This window comes from Lissotriton helveticus, chromosome 1_2 (genome assembly GCF_964261635.1).
Source record: "Lissotriton helveticus chromosome 1_2, aLisHel1.1, whole genome shotgun sequence".
Lineage (NCBI taxonomy): Eukaryota > Metazoa > Chordata > Amphibia > Caudata > Salamandridae > Lissotriton > Lissotriton helveticus.
Window position 1 is genome coordinate 352,439,655 of NC_136058.1, and position 10,770 is coordinate 352,450,424.

The window sequence follows — 10,770 nt, forward strand, 5'->3', positions numbered from 1 at the left end:
TCCCCTCTGTTTCTGCTCCAGTGCTGTGATGCCTTTTTGCAGAGCCAGCCATCCGCTCTATAAATATTTTAATCTAATCTTAATCTAATCTACTCCATGTGATGAAGGAGTATGTAGTCACCTTAGTGACCATCATAACACCCATAGTTGTGGGGGTCTGTTTCACTCCCTGTGTGATTGGCTGGAGCCCAGTCAAGCCTTCAAAAACCTCCCCACGGAAAGAGAGCTCGGTACTCCTTTGTATTGCACCACATGTGTGTGTAGTGGTTGAACTGGGTGTGCACTAAATAATAATATCCACTCACCATCCACTAGGCGGATTGACGATGGCCATCTGTCCAGCGAACCATCTCTCTAACAAGAACATTATCTAAGATCCAGCTACTCTAGTTGGTAACAGAGTAGCCAAGGAGGGTGGTAACCTAGGTGTGAGCATATCAGACTGCAGTACGGCTTGTACCTCAGTAGAAATTGCTGTGCGATTGTGTGGGCAACATAGACTTGCGGGATTGTGCCATACTGATTCCATGCACTCCGTTGAGGGTATGGTGGGCTATAGTCCTACTAGCTTACAGTGAAACCATAAGTGTCACTAATCATGAGTGGGTAACAAATGGAATGAGCAACCTTAAAACATGACGACCCGATCCCCCTAGGAAATCATAGTAGCAGATCTAGAACTGTTTAGCTCAATTGCTCATGCAGCACCCAGAGAAACATACAAAAAAACATGAGGTGGTGTTTCAATGTTAATTGAACCATCATGATTCTTGTATATAGGTCATACGTTCAATGATTAATAGACATAGGCATAATAGGGTAATCAGCATAATAAGGACGTGTACAAAAGGTATGGCTCCACCATCCTGATAAATCAATATATGTTTGCGGACATATAAGTACTGTGTATAGTGTACTCCTTTAGCGTACTCGTACTATGCATTCCTAACCTAGTTACTTATGGCTGGGTTATCGGCCAAAATCCGCTAGGCTGATCTGACCCCCCATACCTGTATGGGTTACTGTGCTCGAGTCTCTTCTTGGTCACAAGCTGGACCTCAGTCCTCACAGCAAAAGAAAACAGGATTCAGCTGAGCTGAGATTCCAACATGCAGCTCCCTCGTATTGACAGGAAAGCGACCTCTGATTATACACAGAAATCACCAAAGTATTTATAACAATGCCATCCATGCTTCTACACTAAAGCCCACACCTTATTTACCAACACATGACAGGTGCATCACCTCATGGACAAACAAGTGATCATATTTGCACTATGCTTGTTTTAGTTCTAGCACGGACTGCTCAAGGTGCCGTGATAGTGTACCCATGAAATAACAATATGCATGAATTGTTTCAGTGAAACTAATCCTAAACTTTCATGCAAACAATTATGTGCCTGAAAGTCAGAAAAGAAGGCAACTTAAGCAATGTGTGCTAAAAGATGGCAATGCCTCTAACAGGGTCTAAATAGACCACGTGTCACCCGCCCCTCGTACGTACGTCTGTCATAAGCTATCCGAAGCAGAGTAGCCACTAAAGGGTTACCTACACTGAAGCGTTAACAGCTTAAAAAGGGAATCTTGAAAGCACATAAAATTGCGATTGTGATCATTAAATGCAAAAAGAAGTCCAAAAGCCATAGTGTTAAAAACAGGATAAAAGAAACACGATCTAAAATCATTTTGTGATGTTAAAAAATAAGTCTGAAGCGAAAGGTCCTATCCCTCGAAACTTGCCAATTGGTTGTGTGTTCTAAGAGGTAGATGAAACATTTTCAGTTCCCAGCATCCGCAGAGGATGGTCCCAAGGGCACACCTGTTAGCAAGTCAATGGAACAAACATGGTACCATCCATCCCTCACAGCTGCCGCTGAGGGAGGAACAGCAGCCAGGACAAAATCCACAGAGCCAATATCCAGTTCAACAGGAGCAAAAATGCATTCAGGTGCAGTGGCAACCGCTGAGGAAAACAACACAAATGGGCCTTTAGTGGGCTCATTAGCACACGTATGTCCAGAGGTTGAGTACGCTGCACTCCCAAGCACAAATCCGGTACATACTCAAAAGTGGACAGCAGACTGCAGAACACTGGCTACACACAATGAAGCCAGATAGGCTGAAAGGGCAAGAACTAATGCTCATCCAGATCCCAGAGCAAAGATGTGCCAAAGCATTGTACCATCCGTTCATGACACCGGAGCACAAGTGGAAGTGCCCATTGCGAATGGTCTCTTGACCGGGCATCAATTGTGGAACAGAAAGACTACAATCACAATCCTAACAAGCGGAAAAAGGACCCAGTGAACACCTTCGAATACACTACCAAGCACCAAGTGTAGTAAAGATGGAATGACTCTGAAAGCTTTCGGAAAGGTATTAACTAAACCAAAGCTTGTGTTCTTGAAACAATGTACTACCATGCAGTGTTAGAAACGTTAAATATGCATTGCATCAATTCACCAAAATGCAAGGAAAACCAGGGTGGAGTAGGGACTGTTTATCTGAGGAAGGCTTTTTCACCTTGAGATCAAACGTCTCTTTGTCACAATGCCAGACCTGAAGGAACACCCCACTATTCTATATGACAATGCCAGACCTAGGCCTTCTGAGGCCCCGGGCGAAAGGGAAGATTTGAGGCCACTCTAATTGCATATTGCGTCACAAGAAGTGACATCACAGGACTATTGATCTTATTTGGCATCACTGAAGCAAACTATTGTGGATATCAGTAACATGGAAAAAAAGTAGAGGGGATGGAAAACAGGTGAGCAAATATCCATGAGTGTAACACTTGCCTGCTCCTTTAATGATTACTTGGACATGCCCCCAAATTCCAAAGGAACCAGAGGGTCAAGAAAACAGCAGTATACATTTCACAGCCGGATCCATTTCACAGGGGAGCAAATAAACAAAAGGAGGAAAGAGAATGTAATACCCATCTCTTTAAGTGCTGGATCAGAATTTTGGGGGCAATGGAGGTACTGAGTTGGGTAATATTCTGAGCGCATAGAGACAACTCACATTGTGGGTGGTTGCTATAAACAGACATAATTATTAGTTTGCAAACAGCATTGGAACACTTGAGTCCTGGCAGTAAACTATATTGTGAGGAAGTGCCCATAAAAATAATACATGAATGCATTTCAGAATTAAGTCCTGCTGCAAGGAATCCCAACAATATGACCACTATGTAAAATTTAGCTTTGGAGTAAAGCGTTTTCTGCGGTCTAATTTGGGTTCATTTTTATGTCCAAGTAGGTGAACTAGTGAATGGGATGTTAATGCACATACAACAAGCAAGAAGCTTTACATTCTTTACTCACACAAACAGGTACTTGATTGAGCCCCACGACTCCCACCCTGTAATAGGAGCAATTGCAGGAATGGGAGGGGGGAGCCTGAGAATAAAGTGCATGGGACTTGGAGTGAGCATGGACTGTAGGTTGCTGGGAGGGAGCATGGATTGGGGGCACTGGAAGTAAGAATACAGCACTTGGTGCTCGGAGTGAGTATGGGCTGCAAGTTGTGTTGGGACTGGGAGAGAGTGTGAGAAGTTGGCCTGGTATATGATGCTCACTAGTTCTAGTGATCACCTTGTACCATGCCAAGCAACCCTTATGGTGCAGGTTGTAAAGTCAACCTTATAGACAAGCTATCCTAGGGGTAGCATGGACTAAGCAGTCTTAGGCTAAACTCTGTAAAGGCATGTGAAGCAAGCTGTTTTACCATACACAATCCCTTGAATACCAAATGAAAGGACACCACACAGATATATATTGAAAATATATATAGATTTATTTCTACAAATAACCCTGATACTCTTTATGAGCACAGAAGCAAATGCGTTAAAACAAAACACAGTTTAAATACACAAAAGTTGCACAATTATGGATGAGCCCTAGGGGCCACCTAAACCATATACTAAAATAGTGGTATAAGAACCACTATGGGGAAAGTGAAGAGGCCTAGAGCCTGGGGAATCGCTGGAGCTGTTTGGGACTAGCAGTGAAGAAGTCGGGAAAGGCCCGCGGGACTCGGGTGCAGTGCGGAAAGTGCACGCTTTACCAATGCAATGTCAATGGTGCGTAAAAGTTACAAAGTTAGTTAAAAAGGAACCTTCCGAGTGACCTAGAAGGATGAAACTTTAGACACAGACACTAGAGGTGTGTACCAGTGTGGGAACACCGGCGGAGCTGAGTTACCTCACCCACAGGAAGCGGGTGCATAGGGTCGAAGTAGTGTCGGGTTTCGTCACGCAGGTCGATGGTGCTTGGAGCTGAAGATGCTGCAGGCGGCTCGATGTGAAGAGTTCCGGTGGATCCAAGGGTGGATCTGAAGAGGTGACGACCTGAAAGCAGAGGGGACAATGTTCAAACTCACTAGCCAGTGACTACCGTGGAACCAGATTGGAACCAGGCAATGTCGGGTGCAAACAGGTGATGTCGTGTAGCTTCTCTCTGCAGCCACGTGGACACGAGGGGTCGAAGACATCCAAGAGTCAGTCACAAGCTGTCCAACGCAAGCTTCTCGCTGTTGGCGGTGTCGGCAACTTGATTGGAGCAAACAGGCCTTGGCTAATGCAAGCCATGCAGGAATCGAAAAAGGCTTGTTACTCGGACCAGCAAGGTCAGAGCAGGGGCTCCTTTTTACAGGAGCGAGGGCAAGTCTGGAGCAACCAGACCCGTAGTGTAAGTTGAAGGTTTTGTCGCCAAGATGGCCGCTAGCCACGTGGCAAGTGGACGGGATGGCGCGTCGAGTGGCACAGTGCAAAAGGGCCCCACGCAGATCGTGGAGATGCTGGGGGGCTGATCTTCGGCGCAAGGGCTGCTCGAGGTTAGGGCTTCTCAAACCCCAAAGCACAGCATCGAGGGTGCCTCTGGTGCTGTGCAGTCAGCGTTTCGGGGGTCTTCCAAGAGGTCCGGTCCCACGTCTCTCGGTGCCTCCACGGGTCCTTTCTTTGCAGGGACTGTGGATCGGGTGGTGAGAAGTCTGGGAGTCTGGGTCTTGTCAGGCTCTGGGCTCGGGCTCCAGCGGGAGGCGGCGGCAAAGCAGACGTCGAGTTGCTGGTTGGTGCCTGTGTTCACAGGGTGGTCACTCCTTGGCCACAAGGGAGATTCTCTTCCGTCTTCTGTGCAGCAGAATGTCGAAGTCCAGTCTTCTTCTGTATTTCAAGTTGATTCAGGATGATCTGAAGTCTCAGGACACAGCTCCCACTCTTATTCGAATCTGGGGGGCCGGATCACCTACTAGGTCCCTCCTCTGGGTGGAACCAGGAAGGGGGGTGGTTACACCCCCTTTACTTTGTCCAGTTTCGCGCCAGGACTGGGGCTGGAAAGCCCCAGCACCGGTTTGAACTGGCCTATGCACAGGGACACCTTGTGTGCCCCAGGCATGTCTGATTCTATTCAGCCCTGTCCTACCCAATACACAAAATCCTGTCTGGAGTGGTGCTAGCACCTCCCCAGGCAGGAAACCCTTTGTCCAAGCTGCCCTCACTGGAAGGACTCCCAGCAGCAGGAGGTCAGACTTGTGTCTGTGGTGGCAGCATCCATTTTGTGATGCTAAGGCTCTGTTTAACTTCAACCGGGGTTCAGGCTAGGTACATGTCGTGTCCCTCTAGAAGGGTGGAATGCTACCCCCGTCACCAGAACTGGCGAGGGGGTAGTATTCCAATTCGTATGACACCTTACTCAACATGTTTTGATAAAGCCAAACCCAAGATAGCATTTAACCGCGAGGTTCATAATGCACTTAAGAGTGTATGGTATGGCAATATCATGAAACAGCTAAAGGACATGGTTCCAAAAGCTGCAGACAGGCTCAGCTCATGCCAGAGCACCATCTCACATATTTCCAAGCACTCTGCCTCCAGGACTGATGAGGCCTTCCATAGGAGTGACTGATAGGAACATATGTGTCCATTTTAGGTTAGGTATAGGCATACTACACCTAAGTAAGGGGTGGTTACACCAACTTACCCCAGCTGAGTGATCAGCCAGTTGTGTCAAATATGGAGGCCAGGCCAGGAGTGGCACAATACATGCTGCAGCCCTAGGTAGGCCTTGGAAGCACCTATGCCCTGGGTACCTGGGTACACTGTTACAGGGGCCAATAAGGTGAACCAGTTCCAATTTCGTTATGCACCTAAAGTACATGGGTAACAATTTAGAGAGAGAACAGCAGGCTGTGGGTCTGATTAGCAGGCCCACAGCCACATTAAGTCATAAACCAGTGAAGCAAAAAGCAAACATTTGGGGTGACCATAGGATAGCAGACCCTACTCTCCTACAGAGAGTATAGGCTACATGGTACTGGAACTGGGCACAGAGTGAAATATACCAGTTGTGAGAATGGTCTGCAGTGTACTTGGAAGGGGGGGCACTGCTGCTTGATCGTAGTCTGGAGCGAAGGGGGCTGTTGTGTTTTGGCTGTGATGGAAGTCCCAGTGGTGTTCAATGGGGAGGAGTGTTTTCATTGGCCAGCCACATTGTAGTTTGTTAAAGAGCCATAGGATATTTGCTCTGTGTGGGTAAAGTTTCTGGAGAGCTGGAGTGGAGGGAGTGGAGAAAAGAAGTATTACAACGTTCGAGGGAGGGGGCAGGGTAAAGCACATGAATTACTTTATGCACGTCGTTTCACCCCTTTCTTACTTGGGTCCTGTCAGAACGCACCTGCCCGCTCAGGCCCTTCTCTACCATGCCGCTTCGGCACGTCTAACATACCGCACTGTGCTGTTTTATAAGTGTATGTAACGTACAACGCAAGGTCATATACGAGACTCACTTGTAACACAATGTCATTTACTCAAATTGTAGTTTATTATGGGAAGTGTGTACTATAATTACACAATGTAAGTTATTAAGCAACACAATGTTGTAAGTATAATATACCACATAATATATAACGCACTATACGTGGAACGTTCTACTTTTGCAACATAATACACAATGCAGCCCTGTTGTAATGCACTTCAAATAAAAGGTACAACATGGTTGAATACACATTTAATTTAAAATACTACACACTAATGAACGGCCCCCTATAATCTACTTTGCACAAACTAAACATTCTGTGGCACATTACATCAAGAAATGAACAACTTGAGGTGATGTATTTTGCAATGGACAACATCCTTCTAGAATGTACCCTTCATAGGGAACAAGGGACCGCTAATTTCACTCACTCACCTCCTGTAGAAGACTGCAACTACTGCAAGCCAAAAAATCGCCCTGCCCCTGCACTCCCGACTGACGACTCCACTGAAGAGACTGAGCATCAGAGCACGTGGTGGCGACGGCGTGCTGGTGCTGCGTCACTGGCTGCTGCATTTTAGCAGCACAGCACGCGGGGGCTGGCCAAACGATGCCCAGAGCCGTCATTGGTAGCGCTTTTGTGCGCTACCAGTTTCCCGGCCCTGGGACCACATGAAACGAGACCCCGCCCATGCACCCCACGGCACCACCACCACTAAGCTAGGTGGTGCGTGCACAGTGCACTAACTGCCTGTGCTTGCTGCTTTTCCCGCAAATTTGATTTTCATGTCGGCCCTCAGCCCTGTGACCTGCTTTCACTGCGGACTCGGTCTGAGGGGCCCCCTGTTTTTGGGCAGGGCGCGAGGCCCTGGGCAGCTGCCAATACCGCCCATGCCTAGGGCCGGCCCTGCTTTGTCAGAAGTTAAGGCCACTTCCCTTTCGGTCAATATGGTTTTCAGTCTGCTCAGCGCATCAAGGTGCATGTTCAAATGTTTTATCGAATGCCAAAGCATGGACTTCCTAACTGTATGGGCAAGTGGAAAAATAGTACTTTTGTACAACTGGTAACAATGTCTGAATCTGTGACTAGATAGGCAACTCCCGGTTTCTTGCTGCAGCAATCGTGATCATTTAACATCTATAAACTCCCTTTAGAGAGCAATTTATTTTATTTACATAAGCAACTTATAAAGCGCGCAAATACCCTTAGGTGTCTTGGCGCTGTGGACTAGGCAGAGGGAAGGGCCAGGCACGGGTGTTTATTGATTGAAAAGCCAGGTCTTTAATTGTTTCTGGAGTGTAAGCAGGGTGGGACTGGTCTTGATGTGTATGGTAGCATGTTCCATAGTTTGGTGGGGCAACCGTGAATTTTCCTTTGATCCAAGAAGCTTTCTTGGTTCGGGGAACAATCAGCAGGTTCGCTGCTGATGAGTCAAGGATCTGCTGGACTTGTAGGAGCAGAGATTTTTTCCTTAGAACTCAGGTCCAGTGTCGTGGATTGCCTTGTATGCAATGCATAGAGCCTTGAACTTGGTTCTGCTCCTGATGGGTAGCCAGTGGAGCTGTTGCACTACCTTGGATAATGGTTTGAATTTGGGGGTGGCTGTCAGAATCCTGGCAGCTGCGTTTTGCACCAGTTGTAACTTATTTTGCGCATTGATGAGTAGACCATTACTATAGTAAACCTTTGACATAACCAATGTACTAATGAGAGTACTGCCGGCACTGGTTGGGAGAAAAGGTAGGAGTTTTTTTATCATCCTGATAACATAAAAGGATAACAGCTTGTCATCGAACATAACACCCACATTTCGGACCTTTGTGAAGGGGAGTGGAGGTGAGCCTAACTTTGCTGGCCACCAAGTAGGCGACCAGCTAGGGGAGAGGTTGCCAAAAATCATCACCTCTGTCATGTCTGAGTTTAATTTGAGGCAGTTGTTTGCCATCCATGCACTGATGTCTAGCATTCCCTCTTGAAAGTTTTCTGCAACTGCCCCTCTGTCATTGTGTACCACAAGAACCAGTTGTGTGTCATCGGCGTACAACGTTAGGCCCATGCTGTATGTTTTGATGACCCTCGCCAGGTCCAATACATATATATAAAACAAGGCCAGACTCAGAGATCATCCTTGTGGCACACCACATGGGAGAGCAAATGACAGGGAATCGATGTCACCGAGGATCCCTAGTTGAGTCCGATTGGGTAGGAAAAAGGCCAGGAGGGCCTTGGCTTTATGTGTGATACCGATGGCTGTGACACGGTCAATCAGGGTTGCGTGATCAACAGTGTCAAGTTCCGCTGAAAGATCCAGCAGCACCAGGACAGTGGCACCCCCCATCAAGTATCTTCCTGATTTCATCAGATGCCTTAATGAGGGCTGTTTCAGTGCCATGGCCCTTTCTGAAGCCAAACTGGGTGTCGTCAAGTAGGTTGTTTTCGTCAATTAAATGGGCTAGATGAGTGTTCATGACCTTTTCAATTTTTTTTTATGGGAATGGGAGACAAGCAATTGGTCCGTAGTTTTTTTTTCTGTGGGATCAAGGTTGTTCTTCTTTAGTAATGGTTTGATGACTGCTTTTTTCCAGATGGAAGGGTAAGTACCTGTCCTAAACATCAACAACAAAAGCGGTCGCTTTTTTAGATGATTGGCACCAGCCCTCTGGAATTCCCTTCCCTTTCACATTCGTGCCGAACCGGATAACAAGACCTCTAGACGCCACGTGAAAACCTGGCTCTTCATTCAGGTCTAATCTCTGCTTAAGTTCTCCGCTCTGTTTCTGCTCCAGTGCTGTGATGCCTTTTTGCAGAGGCAGCCATGCGCTCTATAAATATTTTAATCTAATCTTAATCTAATCTACTCCATATGATGAAGGAATATGTAGTCACCTTAGTGACCATCATAACACCCATAGTTGTGGGGGTCTGTTTCACTCCCTGTGTGATTGGCTGGAGCCCAGTCAAGCCTTCAAAAACCTTCCCACAGAAAGACAGCTCGGACTCCTTTGTATTGCACCACATGTGTGTGTAGTGGTTGAACTGGGTGTGCACTAAATAATAATATCCACTCACCATCCACTAGGCGGATTGACGATGGCCATCTGTCCAGCAAACCATCTCTCTAACAAGAACGTTATCTAAGATCCAGCTACTCTAGTTGGTAACAGAGTAGCCAAGGAGGGTGGTAACCTAGGTGTGAGCATATCAGACTGCAGTACGGCTTGTACCTCAGTAGAAATTGCTGTGCGATTGTGTGGGCAACATAGACTTGCGGGATTGTGCCATACTGATTCCATGCACTCCGTTGAGGGTATGGTGGGCTATAGTCCTACTAGCTTACAGTGAAACCATAAGTGTCACTAATCATGAGTGGGTAACAAATGGAATGAGCAACCTTAAAACATGACGACCCGATCCCCCTAGGAAATCATAGTAGCAGATCTAGAACTGTTTAGCTCAATTGCTCATGCAGCACCCAGAGAAACATACAAAAAAACACATGAGGTGGTGTTTCAATGTTAATTGAACCATCATGATTCTTGTATATAGGTCATACGTTCAATGATTAATAGACATAGGCATAATAGGGTAATCAGCATAATAAGGACGTGTACAAAAGGTATGGCTCCACCATCCTGATAAATCAATATATGTTTGCGGACATATAAGTACTGTGTATAGTGTACTCCTTTAGCGTACTCGTACTATGCATTCCTAACCTAGTTACTTATGGCTGGGTTATCGGCCAAAATCCGCTAGGCTGATCTGACCCCCCATACCTGTATGGGTTACTGTGCTCGAGTCTCTTCTTGGTCACAAGCTGGACCTCAGTCCTCACAGCAAAAGAAAACAGGATTCAGCTGAGCTGAGATTCCAACATGCAGCTCCCTCGTATTGACAGGAAAGCGACCTCTGATTATACACAGAAATCACCAAAGTATTTATAACAATGGCATCCATGCTTCTACACTGAAGCCCACACCTTATTTACCAACACATGACAGGTGCATCACCTCAT